The following is a 15,628-nucleotide window of genomic DNA, read 5'->3' on the forward strand; positions in this document are numbered from 1 at the left end:
AGCGACAAATGCAGTTGGGGAGATCGGACGGAGAAAGAAGCAGAGTTGTACAGTACAACACCCCAAGTCTGCAAGCAGACAACCAAATGCTACTACTGAACAGCAAACGGCCGGTGCTGCTCCTGCCGGCACCAAGCAGTAGGTACCTTACCTGCCTGCTATTCTGGCTTGGTGCTCGGTCAGTTTCCATTTTTCTCTTTTTTGATCGGTGCGCAGTCAGGTCCTATCTCTTTCCATGCCTGCTTTCCCCTTTTCGGGGATCTGTTTGGTAAGCTTCTTCTGTTCTGTGGCACTTATGCTCCACTGTATCGGAAACAATTCGCACAACTCAAATTCAGTCCAGAATATCACTCATTGAGTCCCTGTCAGGCCAAAATAAATGGAAGAAATACCATCGGTATCAACTATCAAGGAGAAGGTATCAACCTTAAGCAGGTTGGCCGTAGTACTAAAGCACTATATTCAGTCTTGTGGCGTTTTATTCCAGCTAAGAAGATTCTGTTCCTTCTCCAGTTTTCAGCTCGCTTTTGGCGAAGGCGACATACAGTTAACACCTGCAAGAAGACCCGCAAAAAAAAGAAAAAGAAAGAAAAACACCTGCAAGAAGCCAACGATCAGATTGCAGCTGCTGTAGCAGAAGTCACAGCCTCGTATGATGAAAAAACCTCGTCGATTTGATTACTATTCCGTATTTTCTTTATTTAGTTAGAAAAGATACTGTTCCCGGGATGGAGGAAATTACACCGCAGGTCCCTTGGCAGCGATGTTCAGTTTCATCCATTAACTTGAAAATTGTTCAAATGACTCACTAAACTTGGCAGCTTTGTTCATTTTAATCCAATTGGCCAAAATCAGATGAAATTCGGCCACGCTGGCATGTGTCGTGGACCTGACCTGAGGGGGTTTTTCACAATTTTCTGGTTATGGACCTTTTCTGTTTAACCCCCTCGAATCTCCAGAATGGGGAGACGCTGCCCTCGCCGGTGAACCCACTTCGGGCCGGCATACGCGGTGTCCAAGCGGATGGCTTCGTTGATGGGTTCGGCGGTGGCTACTTGAACGGCCAGATCCACGTCACATGCCATCATGACCGAATTTCGCTCGAATCTGACCATTTGGACTAAAATGAGCAAAACTGTCAAGTTTAGTGAGTCATTTGAGAGGTTTTCAAGTTAATGGATGAAGCTGAGCATCGCTGCCAAGTTCGTGTACCTGCAGTGTAATTTCCTCCCCGGGATGTTGTATACTTGTAATTAATGAGTAGAGTACATGCTCACAGAGAAGGTAGCAACTCCCTCTGGTTACCCGGTGCCAGACCTGACCTATGTTCTTCTCTTCCAGTGAAGGCAATTAGCTAGATTCTCCATCAAAGCGATTCCTAGGATGATTACTTGCGTAAATCCAAGGACATGCCTGACAAGATTGGCTTTGCACCCCAATAGCAAATGAATTTATTCTGTTTTAGTATCTGACGCCGATCAGGTGGACAGAGAATTTTGTTCTTTTGATGAACAGAAATGCCCTTTTGATGGCCTCTTGATTCAATTTGACAAGTGGAGGAAAAAGAAATTTCTCTTTGACGTGCTGAATTATATTGTCAATATTTCTCCAACGGCTTGAGCATTTAAATGAACTAGATGATGTCCCGCGCGTTGCCGCGGAACCGTGTTAAAACAAATGTATAAATAGATGTTTAAATTTAGTTAAAACTAATGGGGAAAAAAGAAAATGTGTTCTTGCTTTACATTTAAAAATACGTGACAAAAGGAAGTATGAAAGGAGAAACGATTCCAAAAAAGACATGATTGAATTGATGATGTGGCATGGTTTAAATTATAGATTAATGCAAAATTGTAGATGAATACAACCATGACTTGATGAGGTGGCATATTTTACATGACAATGTGAGGTGGCATGTTTGCATGTTGAGACAAAATATGTAGTGAAAAAATGTAAATGAATACATGCATTTATTGAGAGAAAGAAACATGCATGATTTAATGAGGTGGCAGGATTTGCATGACATGCAATATGGTGGGCCTAGTGAGGTGGCATGCTTGCATGTTGAGAGAAATAGGTAGTTGGGATCTCCTATTTAGGTATAGAATATTAGTTATGTATATGAAATTCAACATGGTACAGTCTAAAAGCTGCAAGTTAAAGTGAAATTATTAATAAAAAGGGCGGGATGATCTGTTCATTTTTCCTTCTTTTTCCTCTGGCTCTCTGGGTGCCTAGTATTTTCTTTCTCCTGCTTCCTTTCTCTCTCGAAAGGTATCCACTGCCTCAAATATTGTTTTGACGATCCCTCCGATGGGATTGTGCAGAATTGTGTCTATTACTACGCTATGAAATTTCTTCACGATCCAACAGTGAAATCTCCGGCCACTTCCAAAATATTGAGTGTTGTTCGGATTTCTCGCGGCCGTGCGTGACAGCACGAATGTCTGACTTGTTAACATGTTTCTCGCTGATTCAACCATTGTTTCGACGATCCTGTCAGTAAGATTGTTCAAAAAATTTCTAATACCACAATGTGAAATTTCATACCGATCCAATGGTGGAATCTCCGAAAAACTTCAAAACACCGAGTGTTGTTTGGGTTTCTCGTGACCGTGTGGGACAACACGAACGTCCGACTTGTTCGCATGTTTCCGCTGCCTCAAGAAAGTTTTCGTTGTTCCCTTCAGTGGCATTGTGTGGAATTTTATCTAATATTACAATGTGAAATTTCATCATGATCCAACGGTGGAATCTTCGAAAAACTTCAAAACACCGAGTGCAGTTTGGATTTCTCACGGCCATGCGGGACAGCACAAACGTACGATTTGTTCGCATGTTTCCCGCTGCCTCAAGAATGTTTTTGCTGATCCCTTCGATGGGATTGTGTGGAATTATATCCGCTACAAGCTCGTGAAATTTCGTGGAGATCCAACGGTGCAGTCTGCGGCAAAATTGAAAACATGGAGGCTCCGTTTAGCATTGCGGTGGATTATCATAATCCCTTTTTTTACCCGTTTTTCACTATTTTCGTGTTTGGCTAACAAATTTTTCCATACTTCCGTATGTATTTTTCTACAAGAGATTATAAAATATGTTCAGCACATCACAGTTCAACAATGCCAAACTGAGCCTAAGTGTTACTTGGAGCTAGATACAGTGTAAAGGAGAGAAAGAAATATTATTTAATGACCATTGTATCCTTTTTATGAAAGGATATAGAGTGATTTGTACCGCACTTGTGTTTTCGTAAAAGGAGAGAGAGGTGTATAGAATCAGAAGTCTAACAAAAAATAGTTGTGACATTTATTGATCCTACATCTTAGGTGAATTAGCCAGGTGCATGCAAGTTATATGATATCAGAATAAAGAGGTCTCAAGCCGGATCAATGAACTTCAATGGTCTACATCAATCCGACACCTAAAGTCTGATGGAGCATCGACATGAGGGAGTGTGCAAACATATTGATAGTGCGTAAAAGATAGTTTTTCTACGTTGTACTCCCTCCTTCTCAGTTTAAATGTCGTTTTAGGTTTTAATTTTTTTCAAAAAAACTGTCATATTAGCGTTGGTCTCATCGCTCTCTTGTATGCATTAATTGCATGCGTGCCGCACCAGAGTTCCACGCTCGCGGAGCAAGGTAGGAAAATCGGTCCGGGTGATTTATTGAATATTTAACCATGCAATTACTGCCAACGTTGGCCCTATTTTCCATTGCTTTAACTACTCCTTGGTATCTGACTTTTTTCTAATACGACACTTAAACTGGAAAGGGGGAGTACATCAAACCACACAATAACATGGACACAAGGCTCGTCTCAATGTTCATAGGTGACGAGTCTATTAATTTTCCATGTTAGGTTTTCACCGTAAAGATTGTTTTTATGGAGTTCTCACCGTAAAGTGGAGATACACGGCCAACCTATTAGGATGGTACTATCTAAGTAACATGGCAAGTTTAGATATGGTTAATAAGAGACAATGCACTAGCAACGGCCTAAGCTATTTTACATTCAGCAGAGAGTAAAATGGATCGGAAGTCACGAATACCACAAAATTAGGACCTGCTACACATATGCATCCACGAAACTGCCAAAAAGTTATTTTTGAATGCTTATTCATCTGTACTTTCTCCATTCCAAAATATAATGTGTATAGATTTTTTTCATTTGTTTCACAATACACCTCATTTTCTCTTGGTACCCGCACCCGGCCAATAACTAGTCACATCCATTTATTATTAACCCAATATGAGTGGTCAGGAACTAGAAACGAGAGCTGCTTTGGTCCAACTGTACAAATCTATATGAGGTGTATTTTGAAATGAAGGGAGTAACAATTTGTGGCACTAATTTTTTTTTAATGATTGGAAGGCCAAGTATGCACGTAGTTGCTCCTCTCTGCGTCAAGTCACCTACAAAACTATGATTTCGTGAAAATTATAGGATGTAAATGCACGGTTAAAGACTAAAATTTAGTAGAAGGTGCATCTACAGTTACGCGTGAGTAACGACACAGTTGCATGCTCATAAGCTCAAAGTGGCACTCTACATGTGGATAGAGATATATCCAAACAAATTTATAATGCGAACGCGAGATTATGGCAAATTTTCATTTCCATGTGTCACTAACAAATAATATTGAAATTCAATTTCTTTTCAGAATGAAGCTTGCAACAATAACTGCGCGTTTTTTTGTTGTTGAGGAAAACAATAACTGAACGCTTAGATTTGTACAGTAAATTGAAGATAGACAGCTCACACGCTCTTGATACATTAGTACACATAAGGAAGCTAGTGCATACTACGTGGAGGACGTATCGGAGGAAAACCTCCGTTCAATGAAAACCTGAAAACTTTTAATTCTAACCATTGAAATTGGTTAGAATTTCAGATAAACGAACCAATGGAAGGTTCCACCTCTGTAATCATTTAAATTCGACCTCTAATCATGAGGGTTTTCTCATAAAATGCGTTAAGTGTGATTAGAGCTTTCTCCTGATGGTTAGGGTTGAAAAGTTTCAAGTTATCACCGAATAGAGATTTTCACCTGGTACACCGCGTACTATATTTTCTCGTATTGATGGGAGCAAAAGTTAAAATACCTGATCATGCACCTTATGTATATGTAGGCACTTCCTCTAAACAAAATCATTGTAAATACACTTTCTTCAAGCCGATAGATCTCCAGTTTCAACAGAATTTTCAACCATAAGCGTTAGCCGATCATAAATATCATCAATCTTATTAAGTCTGAAGCTGCCATGTGGGGACAGGTAGATGCTATAGGTCTTGGAGCCTTGTTTTCGGTCATGATGATGTACCTTTATTTAGGGTAAGGCATTAGATCAATGATCCACTACAAATATATTAAAAGGTCCAAAGACAAAGTCCACTGTACAATGAATCACTACTACAAAATCTGTTATTCCTGCAAGCACCCCACTGACGCATGCGGAAAACGCGTCAGAATTGTTGGTTACCTCTGACGCTTCTTAGGGAGCAAGTCAGAGAGATCACCCGCGAGAGGCATGCAAAAACCATCTCTGACTTTGTCCCGTAAAATGCGTCAGACACTTCGTACCTCTAACGCTTTGTTAAGTAAGAAGCGTCGGAGTAGTGTAAAGCTCCTCCGATGCTTTCTTCTTAGAACGAGTCAAGGACCTGAGAAGCACGATCTCTGACTTTCCAGTAGCACCAAAGCGTTAGTGTTTCTTAGTCATTTTTCTCACCACGTTAGTCACGCTAACTTGTTTCCAACCTTGTTGTACGTACGTCTTGCATTATTATTTGCGGTGTTTTTTTTGCCTTTTACAAATTTAAATCTCTCTTTTGATATTTCCGGGTCAGTTCTGTACGAATTGATCGAAATCAATTTAACTAAAGAAAACCCGAACCTCCTCATCATCCGATGAGACCGGCTCCGGCCGCCTCCGGTAAGGGCTTTCGCCGTCTAACTCCCTCTTCTCCGCCTCAATGGAGGAGGTAACGAGTCCCCAGACCATGTATGCATGTAGAAGGAGGCCATAGGAACGACGATCTCGATCGATTGATCACAAAACAAGGCCGCCGGGATGATCTTTGCATGATACACATGCCGGAATATATATAAGCATATATAGATCGAGTTATTGCTTGGGAATTCGAAACGATGAAGGCATTGAGTTTGCATGGGAAGACGAAATGATGAAGGCCAAAGGGCGTGCGGGAGCACACGGCATTCAAACGCACTCACACCTCTGATTGCGTGGCGCACAAACAAACGTCAGTGGAATCTTGTTAATGTACAGCTAGTTATTTTGTTTATATCTTGTGGGTCAGTTCTGTACGAACTGATCGAACTTAATTTAATTAAAGAAAAATCGAATGGATTAGGAATTTACTTAATGTGTTGGTCAGTTATGTACCTTAGACGGAGAAGCGTCAAAGCTGGACATGCGGGACGTGTCAGCGGTGCTCAACTCCTCTGATGCGTCGCATGAAGAAGTGTCAAAGGACAAATTGTTAGGCGTGTCAGATGGAAGAAAGTTCTCTAACGCGTTTTATTTGGACGTGTCAGAAGAGACCCATACAGTGACACATCTATTTTGTAAGCGTCAGAGGAGTTTTGAAATCTTATAAAGGTTCACGGGTTGCCCCTCGCTGCAGAGACGTAGAGTGTTTCAGGGATCGAGCAGAGTATGAGCCTATAGTCATGGCGACCCGCCTCGGGAGTATGCACATGCACATCTTTATCCAGTCCATGGCCTCCTCTTCCGGTCCATCGGCTTCGCCTCCGGTCCATTTCCCAGCCTCGCTACCTGATCAGTGCCCATTTTACACTTTAATTCAAACACATTTGGTACTGATCATGTTTGAATATTGGCAGATTTGAATTTGAATTTGACATATTTGAACCAAATATGCCCAAATCTGCCATTTCACAACACTTTGACATTTATATGTAGGTTTGGTGTGCAGAGGCACCTTTCTTCATCCATCGACATGTATCAAGGACCAAAAGAGAAAAAACTAAAAGGCAGAAGAAAAGAAGGCCAAGTCATCAAGCTAAAACTGGTGAAGTAGCTCCTTGTCACTGTGTTTTTGTGCAAAGTTTGAACCTTCTCTCCATCAGCTAGGCAGCATGGACTAAAAGTGAAGGATTAGAAGAAGAAGACTTGGTCAGCAACCCAAAAAGTAGAGAAGAAGGCAGTAGAAGCTGACCTCAAATGCAAAAAGGCAGAAAAAGGTGGGATCTGCCCATGCAACAAGAAAGAAAAGCAAGAGGGCTTTGTGCATAACATAAAGCTTGATGTTGTCATCTTCATGCATCCATGACACAGCTTAGTAAAGTATAAAAGCAGAGCCAGGGCCTCCCATTCGAAACATCCACCCTTGCCTCCCAGCAGAAAAGCAAGCCAGCCCTGGGAAGGGCTGGCAGAAACCCAAGCTCCGAGTTCATCCTTTCCATGGCATCCAAGATCCAATCCTGACCTGTGTTCATAGTTCTAGGCCACAAAAATCTATCCCTTACCTCCCTCCTCTGCTGTTCTTCCCTCTGCAAATCTCCGTAACTCAGCTCAAATCCCTCTATTCTTCCTCCCCTATTTCTGTTATAAAGTAGCTGTGTTCCTTGCCTCAGATCTGAATTTCTGTCGTGTAAAACTTGTTTATGTTCATGTTAAACTTGTTCCTTGTGATGTTTGTGATGTGTTCCATGTACTAGATCATCTTCTTGTAGTCCCAGTAGCTTAATCTTTGTGCTTGTTGTTGTCTAAGTGTTGCTGTTTTTCCTGTTCCTGTCAACTTTTGCACTTCTTGTGTTTAATCTGTCGATATGTGTTTGTTTTTGTTAGATCCATGTTTCTGTCATGTTCCTATATGTTTTTTCGTAATGTATCAGAGTAAAAATGTCCAAATTTTTCCTCCCCAATTTCTCAATCTTCTGTCAACTTCATCTCCCTTTCCTAAATTCTGAACTTTTCTCTCTAAAATCTATTGTTCCTCCCTCTTCTTCTCTAAATCTGCTCTTCTCCTCTTGTTTATTTCTTTCCCCTATCTCTAATCCTTCCCCTAAACCCATTCTTAACCCCTTCCAATCTATTTTCTCATCCAAATCCCAAATTCTAGCAATTTCTGTCCAAAGTCTGAATTTCTGTCCAAAACTCTATTGTTCTTCCCCAAACCTTCAATTTCTCCCTAAACCTGACCTTTTCCAACACCAATTCTTGCTTCTAAACCTTCCCCACATCTCCTTCCAGCTCTACACCTCTGTCCCAACTCCAAATTTCGGCCAAAACAACAAATTCTGAATTCTAAATCTCTTATGTCCAAATTCTGAACTTCCCTGTTTCTGCACTGAGTAGCCACCTAAACCTGCTCCTAGCCCTCACCTCCTTCTTCTCCAATCCTGAAATCTTGCTGATATCTCTTCCCCAGGTCTTCCTCTTCCTTCTCCAAGTTGTCTCACCCTCCAAATCGTTCTAGAACTCCTCCAAATTTCCTATCCAAACTGCTAAGTTTTGCAGTTCACTGTCTGAAATTAAGACTTAAACAGTTAAAATATAGCTCTCTAGATCTGTTTGTAGCCCTCAACCCTTGTTTTTCCCAGCCTAAACTGCTGCTTCATCCTCTTCCCTACCTCTTAATTTTGCTTCTATTCCTTGTCTCAACCCCAAATTCATTCTATATCATTCCCTGCCTTAATTTCTTTAGTGTTAAGTTTTAATCTGTCCACTGTCTGTTTTCAGCTCCTGACAAAAGCAGATTTCAGATTGTGAACAGTAAAATAAGAAAACCCAAAAACATAGTTGAACTTGTTTTTATTTTCTTAGTTTAGTTGTTTTCCACCCAAATTTGCTTGTTTAGCTATAAGATCTTGACTTGAAATCTCTCTTGCACACCAATCCTTGAGGAGAACTTCACGTTTCTTGTACTCCGGCTCTCCTTTCTCATCATCTCCCATGTTGCTGCTCTCTGTCGTTGCTTCTCCATTCACCATTGATGTCTCTACTTTAGCGTGTCCTCCCCCGACGGCATGCAATGGCACGATAACCATCGCCAATGCAACATCCGCATCATCACCATCTGTGTTTGATGTTTCAATTTCTTAGTGTTAGATCTTGTGCAATATGCAATGTATGTTAATTTTGATCTTGTATGTAATGCAATGTATGTGTGGATCTATGCAATGAAAATCTTTGATTCTGCATTTTATTCGGTGGCTAGTTCTGTGCAATTAATGTAATTGTGTTTTTGCAAAAACTGGCTGCTGACAACGTGAAGAAAAAGCGTCAGGTTTATTTTTTTTGTTTTTTGAAACAGCACGAACGTTCTCTGATGCATCTTAGCAAATCATGTGTCGGCGGAGAAACCTCTCTGACGCTAGTATTGTTAAAACGTGTGAGAGGAAACGTGTTCTATGACGATTCGACGATGAGCAAGTGTCAGAAGAGTAACCTCTACGAGTAGGTACCCGGCTCGTACTTGCTCACCTATGACACGTCGCTAGTAAGAAGCATTAGAACATAATCCATATCTCTGACGCGTCTCGACGTGTCAGTAGTGTTTTGGTTACCTCTGACACTTGATTAGAGACGTGTCCTTTTGCGTCAGTGTAGAGGTTTTCCGACGCGTCAGAAATAAGTGATTCTGTAGTAGTGATAATCAAGAAGATTAAAAGAAGGAAGAAAGGAAAGAGGAAATCAACGAAATTATGAAATCCATTCCTTGAAACCAGCTTATGCTTTTCTTCTAGCTAGCCCGGTGGAAGATCAGGTTCATTTCCTCTTTAAAGATCCTTCGACATCTGTATAGTGATGGAGTGGTTATGTTAAAGATAGAGTCATTCCTGACTTTCCAGATGCTCCAGCAAATAAGATTAGTGATCTCCATCGAAAAAGGAACCTTAAGATGGTCCCTAAGTGCCTTGATATTCCCATGGACATTATGAGATGGGACAAAATGTGGGCATATATATCTCCAGCAGCGTAGTGCAAATGGGCATTCGAAGAACATATGATCCATGTATTCAATTATGTGTTGCTGGCATAGGACACATTCATATGATGGCAGTGCAAAGTTCTTCTTGTGCAGCATTCTTCTAGTGTTGAGGCGGTCAACAATGAGGAGCCCGTAAAAGAATTTATGCTTCAGTTGACTGCATGATTTCCAAAGACATGTGAATGTGTCGGCAATCTCAATGTGATCAACCATCGAGGGTAAATCTTGGCCGTGCTATATGCCCCCGGTGAACACAGGAGTGTCCATGAGTCATACTCATCATCAAGATCAATCTGATCCAATTGGTTAGAGAAGTTCTGGAATTCCTCGTATGCTTCAATGGAAAGAGGTAGCCTGAAGAGCTCAGTGCAGTCCCTTGCAAGACGAATTTCAGCAATTGCAGCATCTTTCTTCAGTGCAAAGGAGAACAGGTGGGGCCAGAGAAGCTGAGGTTGTATCTCCATCCAATTATCTTTCCAGAATAAAATAGATGCACCATTGTGAACCGTACAATTGGCAAGATTCTTATAATTCTGTAGTAATTTCAGATTGTCTCTCCACCAAAAAGATGCAGCAGCAGCTGTTTTAGGTGGAATGCCATGTGAATAGTGAAATTTCTAAATCATCTTCCCCAGGGAAGGTCAGCATGGTTAAAGAATTTGTGGAAGTTTTTCATGATTAAAGAAGGATGATGTACCTTGCCATTTTGTCCAATACCATAACACTGTCTAAATATGTATATACATAGCTCTATATGAACAGTTTTTTTTCATCTTCCTCTTATTATCCCCCACGCGCTCCTCTATCCTGACCCTAACTTGAATGTTTGAATTTTTTTATAGATTTTTCTAAGTTTGAAATTTGGGTCAAATTTGAATATTTTGAACCTTTATGGCGTCTGGAAGATTCGAACGTGCCGTTGAACGTTGTAAATAAGGGTATTACGGTAAATATTGTTGTACATGCTGAAATACATGTATTTTATGAACAGTAATTGGTTTTAAGTGGACAGAATGGCATAGTTAGAGGTATAAGAAAGTTAGAGTGACATTTCTCTAAATCAAGTTTTTGTAATGGCATATTTCCAACCGGTGAAATAGAAAGTGACACATATCCAATTAGCCCGTTAAAAAAGGACTTGGCCGGGAGAAAACTACTATAAGTAGGACAGCGGCCTGTATCCCAGTAGAAAGTGCAGAAACCTATACTTTCAGCAGACAGGGTTCAGGCAGCTATCTATCATACAGATCATGAAAGGTTATGGTCCATAAAAGATCATGAAAGGTTTTGGTCCATAACCACCAGCAGTTTACGATGATCCTATCCTACTTGCATGTAGGCTGTCTAAGCATGCAACCTGCACAAGTAGGATTAGGTTATGATTAACTCCAAATCTAAATTAAATCCTCAGCAAACGGCAGTTCTGGGAGCTGGGAATTACTAGTAACAAATTAGTCCAATCAATCAGCTGGTCTAATCATCGGTCGGTCGTTTTCGGATTGCGTATGCCAAAGGCGACAAGTGCAGTTGGTAGTTTCAGACAACCTTTTTTTAGAGAAGTTTCAGACGACGTTTGGTTTGGAAGCATCAGCCGGATAGAGAATCAAATGTTCGATGTACACGGATCGAGAGGTCCTTCCTGCAGCTATCCTGAAAGCAACATCGTTCAAATAATTGCCTGGACAAATTTTCTTGTGTGTGCTGAGTACCGTGCTCTCACCAACTCCTTGAGTTGATTGATCCAACAGTTAGCTAGTGTGGATTTTTCTTTGTTCAGAAAACATGGCTAGGCTATATAGACGGTAAAATTTTGTTTGGAAGAATATGAGTGGCTGGCTAAGCATCAGTAGATCTTCGTTTGTTAACACCCCGAAAGAGGCAAAATGGCCATGACTCGAGATGATTTTTAGGGAAAGTAGTACGACAAGATCCTACTGGTTATATGATAATGTATATTGTTAAGAAACCTGGTGGCCCTTTTTCGATGGGAACTTCACTAATTAATCATTTTTTTTGGGATAAAAACGTACAAAATTATATATTCCACAGAGACAAGAAGTCTGGAGTACAACAATACCCTGACTGAGTCAGAGTTAAGAAGCCAACAACGAAGAAATAACAAAGATGAAGAGGGAAGGCTCTTACTAACCACGTTTGGTGGTGACCAGTGGCGAATGCATAGGGTGGAAAGGGTGGTTCAAGGACCACCATAAAATTATTTTTATAACTTAGGTATGACATGGTGAAAAGATAAAACAATAAAAATAAATAAATTTATATGAACAATGTCACTTAGGACATTTCCAACAGTCCATGTAAGCAGGTACTAAAGCCTGCCATCTCAGCACTAAAATGACGTGGACAGAAAAGCAAAGGGAGAAAATGAGAGGGGGACGATCACCTCACCAATGCCAAGACAAAGTACCAACCGAAATCGTTGTTGGAGCTGTGCTCAATACCAGGAAAGGCATATATCAACGGGGCACACCATAAAAACTGACCAATCTATGCACATAGCTTTTTCTCCCATGTATGTCTTGGTAAACAAATCAAAGTACCCATTGTTGGAGCAGTAGTTACTATACCTAATATTTTATAGTTTTTATCCTCCTAGTAACAGCTCTAGTACCGTACCATTGATGATGCCTTTATGGACCACCCTCAGTCTTTGTGCTGGATCCGCCACGGGAAACGACGTGGGGTTGGTCACCGGGGTTAGCAAAGATGCGGATGTCAAAGAGGGAGATGAGACGAAGTGGGCTGCATCCTCGCGGCCGCGACGAGGCTTGTTGCTGCAAACCGTTGGTATCTTCGTCTTCCTGTGGTCGGGTCAAACGCCTTGACGTCGTTGCGGCGGTTGAAGACGCCTCGGGACAGCGACGGGCAGAGCTCCGGACGTGGCGTCGGCATGTCCAAGGGGCGACGCAGCCAACAGTGTAGATGACTTTCCAACCTTGTCAAAGAGGTAGAAGAGATTCATAGGAGTCTTGAGGGGTAAGGAATTAAGAAACGGAGCTTCAGAGCGACCTCACCTTCAACAATGGAGGCGGCGACCAGCGGGGAAGGACATCGAGGCAACGGGCTCTACAGATGATTAGAGGAATATGGAATATGGCAATGAGGGAGGAGAGGCAAAGGCTCAACGTGACGCGATCGGAATGAGCTTATATAGGCCGAGGAGGTAGATCAAGGGGTGGATGCCGACGGCTAGCATTCGGAGTGCGTCCGTTGCAAACGGCGATTAAGATGGAAAACAGAACATTTATTGACTGAATCTCTTCTTGAATCAGTGGAGATTAATTTGGTAGTTTCGGTTCAAAGAGGAATAGTTGGGAAGAAGGAAATCGAACCGGGCAACAGAGGACAAGGCCCAAGATGAAAAAGAAGAAAAAAGAGAATAAAGGGAGATGGACTGTGGCTTGCTTTGGGTTGGGCTAGGAAAGACCCAGGCGGAAGGGAGAGGAAGTGAGGGGAGGCGGACTGGGCCGGCTGAGGAAGATGGGCTTCGGCCCAAAGATAGGTTTAGGGTTAGTTAAGCCCTTTTCCAAACAAATTACAAAAATTCAAACATTGCTTCATAAATACCATATGAACTCCAAACAATTAATAAATGTTCATTAAATCAAAATAGTCATCACGGGCTTAGGAAATATAGTTTCCACCCACAATATTATTTTATGAAAAAATCAAACTAAAATAAGTTTTGAATAAATTCCAAATATGATCTTATAATATTTCTATGGTTCAACAAATTACCAAATAAATTTATAACATGAAACCATGCACTGTGTAAACCATCGCCTGTATATGCTTGGGAAAGTCACGTTATTCCCGCTCTCAACGATAAATGTTGGAAATGCATTTGCAAATGAGGACGTCATGTTATCCTCTTCTATATTATTTGATCATTCCTTTTAGGAAATGAAATAAATATACCAAAATAGAAATCAAGCAAACATACGTTAATCATTAAATATATTTTCCAACCTTATAATTCGGAAAGTCATATTATTCCCTCTCTTTATCATTTAGATAAATGTTGGATATCATTTATAATGATCCAAAATTAAAATGATGATCTAGACTGCTCATGAGCATGATATGCTTTCGTGAACATCCAATTTGGAAATTCGAGATGTTACGATTCTTTAATAAATCCAAAAATGCAAATAGGATTTGTTGAGTTTCCACATTTGAAACAATGGCATAAAATGCAAATGGATCCAAATAGAAATATTTTCAAGTTGTATAAATCACCCAACCATGTTGTATGATTTTGGATAGTCATATTAATCTACTCTTTTGTTGAAAATGTAATTACGGCGAGGAAAAATTCAAACAAGTCCTATGAATTTTAAATCCTTCGGCGAATTCAACCAAATATCAACAAAAAATCTTTTGAACACAACATATTAATTAAAATAATTATTTTTGTTTAACATTCCAAAATGGGAAACTTTGGGATGTTATAGTGACCAAATTCTCTGAAGTTTTTTACGCGAACGTGTCTGAAATATCTTGTTCACGCGGCCTCCGGTTTTTACCTTTGACACTCTTTATACGGAGCGTCAGAGATAGGGAACTGCTCTGATGCTTTTTAGTTTTGCGTCGGTAGTGAACTTGCAAAGTAACGTGTTCTTCGTAGTGAATCCACTTGCACCAAATTGGGTCAAAACACTTTATACGGAGCGCTTGTTGCAAAAAGGGCCATTTAACCTTATCATAAGCCTTCTCAAACTAAATCTTAAATAAGACCCCATCCACTTTGTTTGGATGATGCTCATGAAGTCTCATGCAAGACAACCACCCCTTACGATATGTCGACCTTGGCATAAAGGTAGTCTGAGTGAGTAGGACTAATCACCAATGGGCGATCCCAGTTATGCGTGGCTACCATAGTAAAATTCTTGAAACTCACATTAAGCAGACAAATAGGCCTATACTGCTGAATTTGGTTTGCGTACTCCTTCTTAGGAAGCAAAGTAATAACCCCAAAGTTAAGCTTAAACAGGGGTAGCTCACCTGCATGGAGCTGAACAAAAGGGCCAAAAGGTCATCTTTAATAACATTCCAGAAGAACTTGATAAGTTGCTTCATGTCAACATGCTGAGCAAGAAGAGAATACAGAAGAAAGGAGTCATATGCTTTACCTTCCTATCCTGGAACAAAATTCTAGGTCTGGAGTTTGGTTGGTTCAAAATTTATCAAGTTAATGTCTGGCTGCTTTACTTTCAGTAGTCCACTGGGCGAGGGAGATTGCTTAGGAACCTATTTTGACATGCTATATATGTAATGAACTTTTTTAGTCACATGCTAGCGGTATTTACATAGAGGCACCGAAGGACAGGATGTGTGAATCACTGTATATTAAGCTAGGAGTTTAGGGTTTATTAAGCTGGGAGTATATCAAATTGAAAATGATGATCTTGGTCTTTGAATAAGATTATCTTTGGTGATATTTAGATTTATGTGATAATGATATAAAACCAGGATTCAATGTAAAATAAATCACTCCAATACTTACATGAGGTGATTAAAAGTATATATGAGATTTTTTTTTCAATGTTTATATTTTTATTATTCCATAGCAACACATGGTACCTTACTAGTCGTACATAAGTTGGTAGATATTTCTATAAACTTGGTC

Source organism: Brachypodium distachyon, chromosome 1 (assembly GCF_000005505.3).
Source record: "Brachypodium distachyon strain Bd21 chromosome 1, Brachypodium_distachyon_v3.0, whole genome shotgun sequence".
NCBI lineage: Eukaryota > Viridiplantae > Streptophyta > Magnoliopsida > Poales > Poaceae > Brachypodium > Brachypodium distachyon.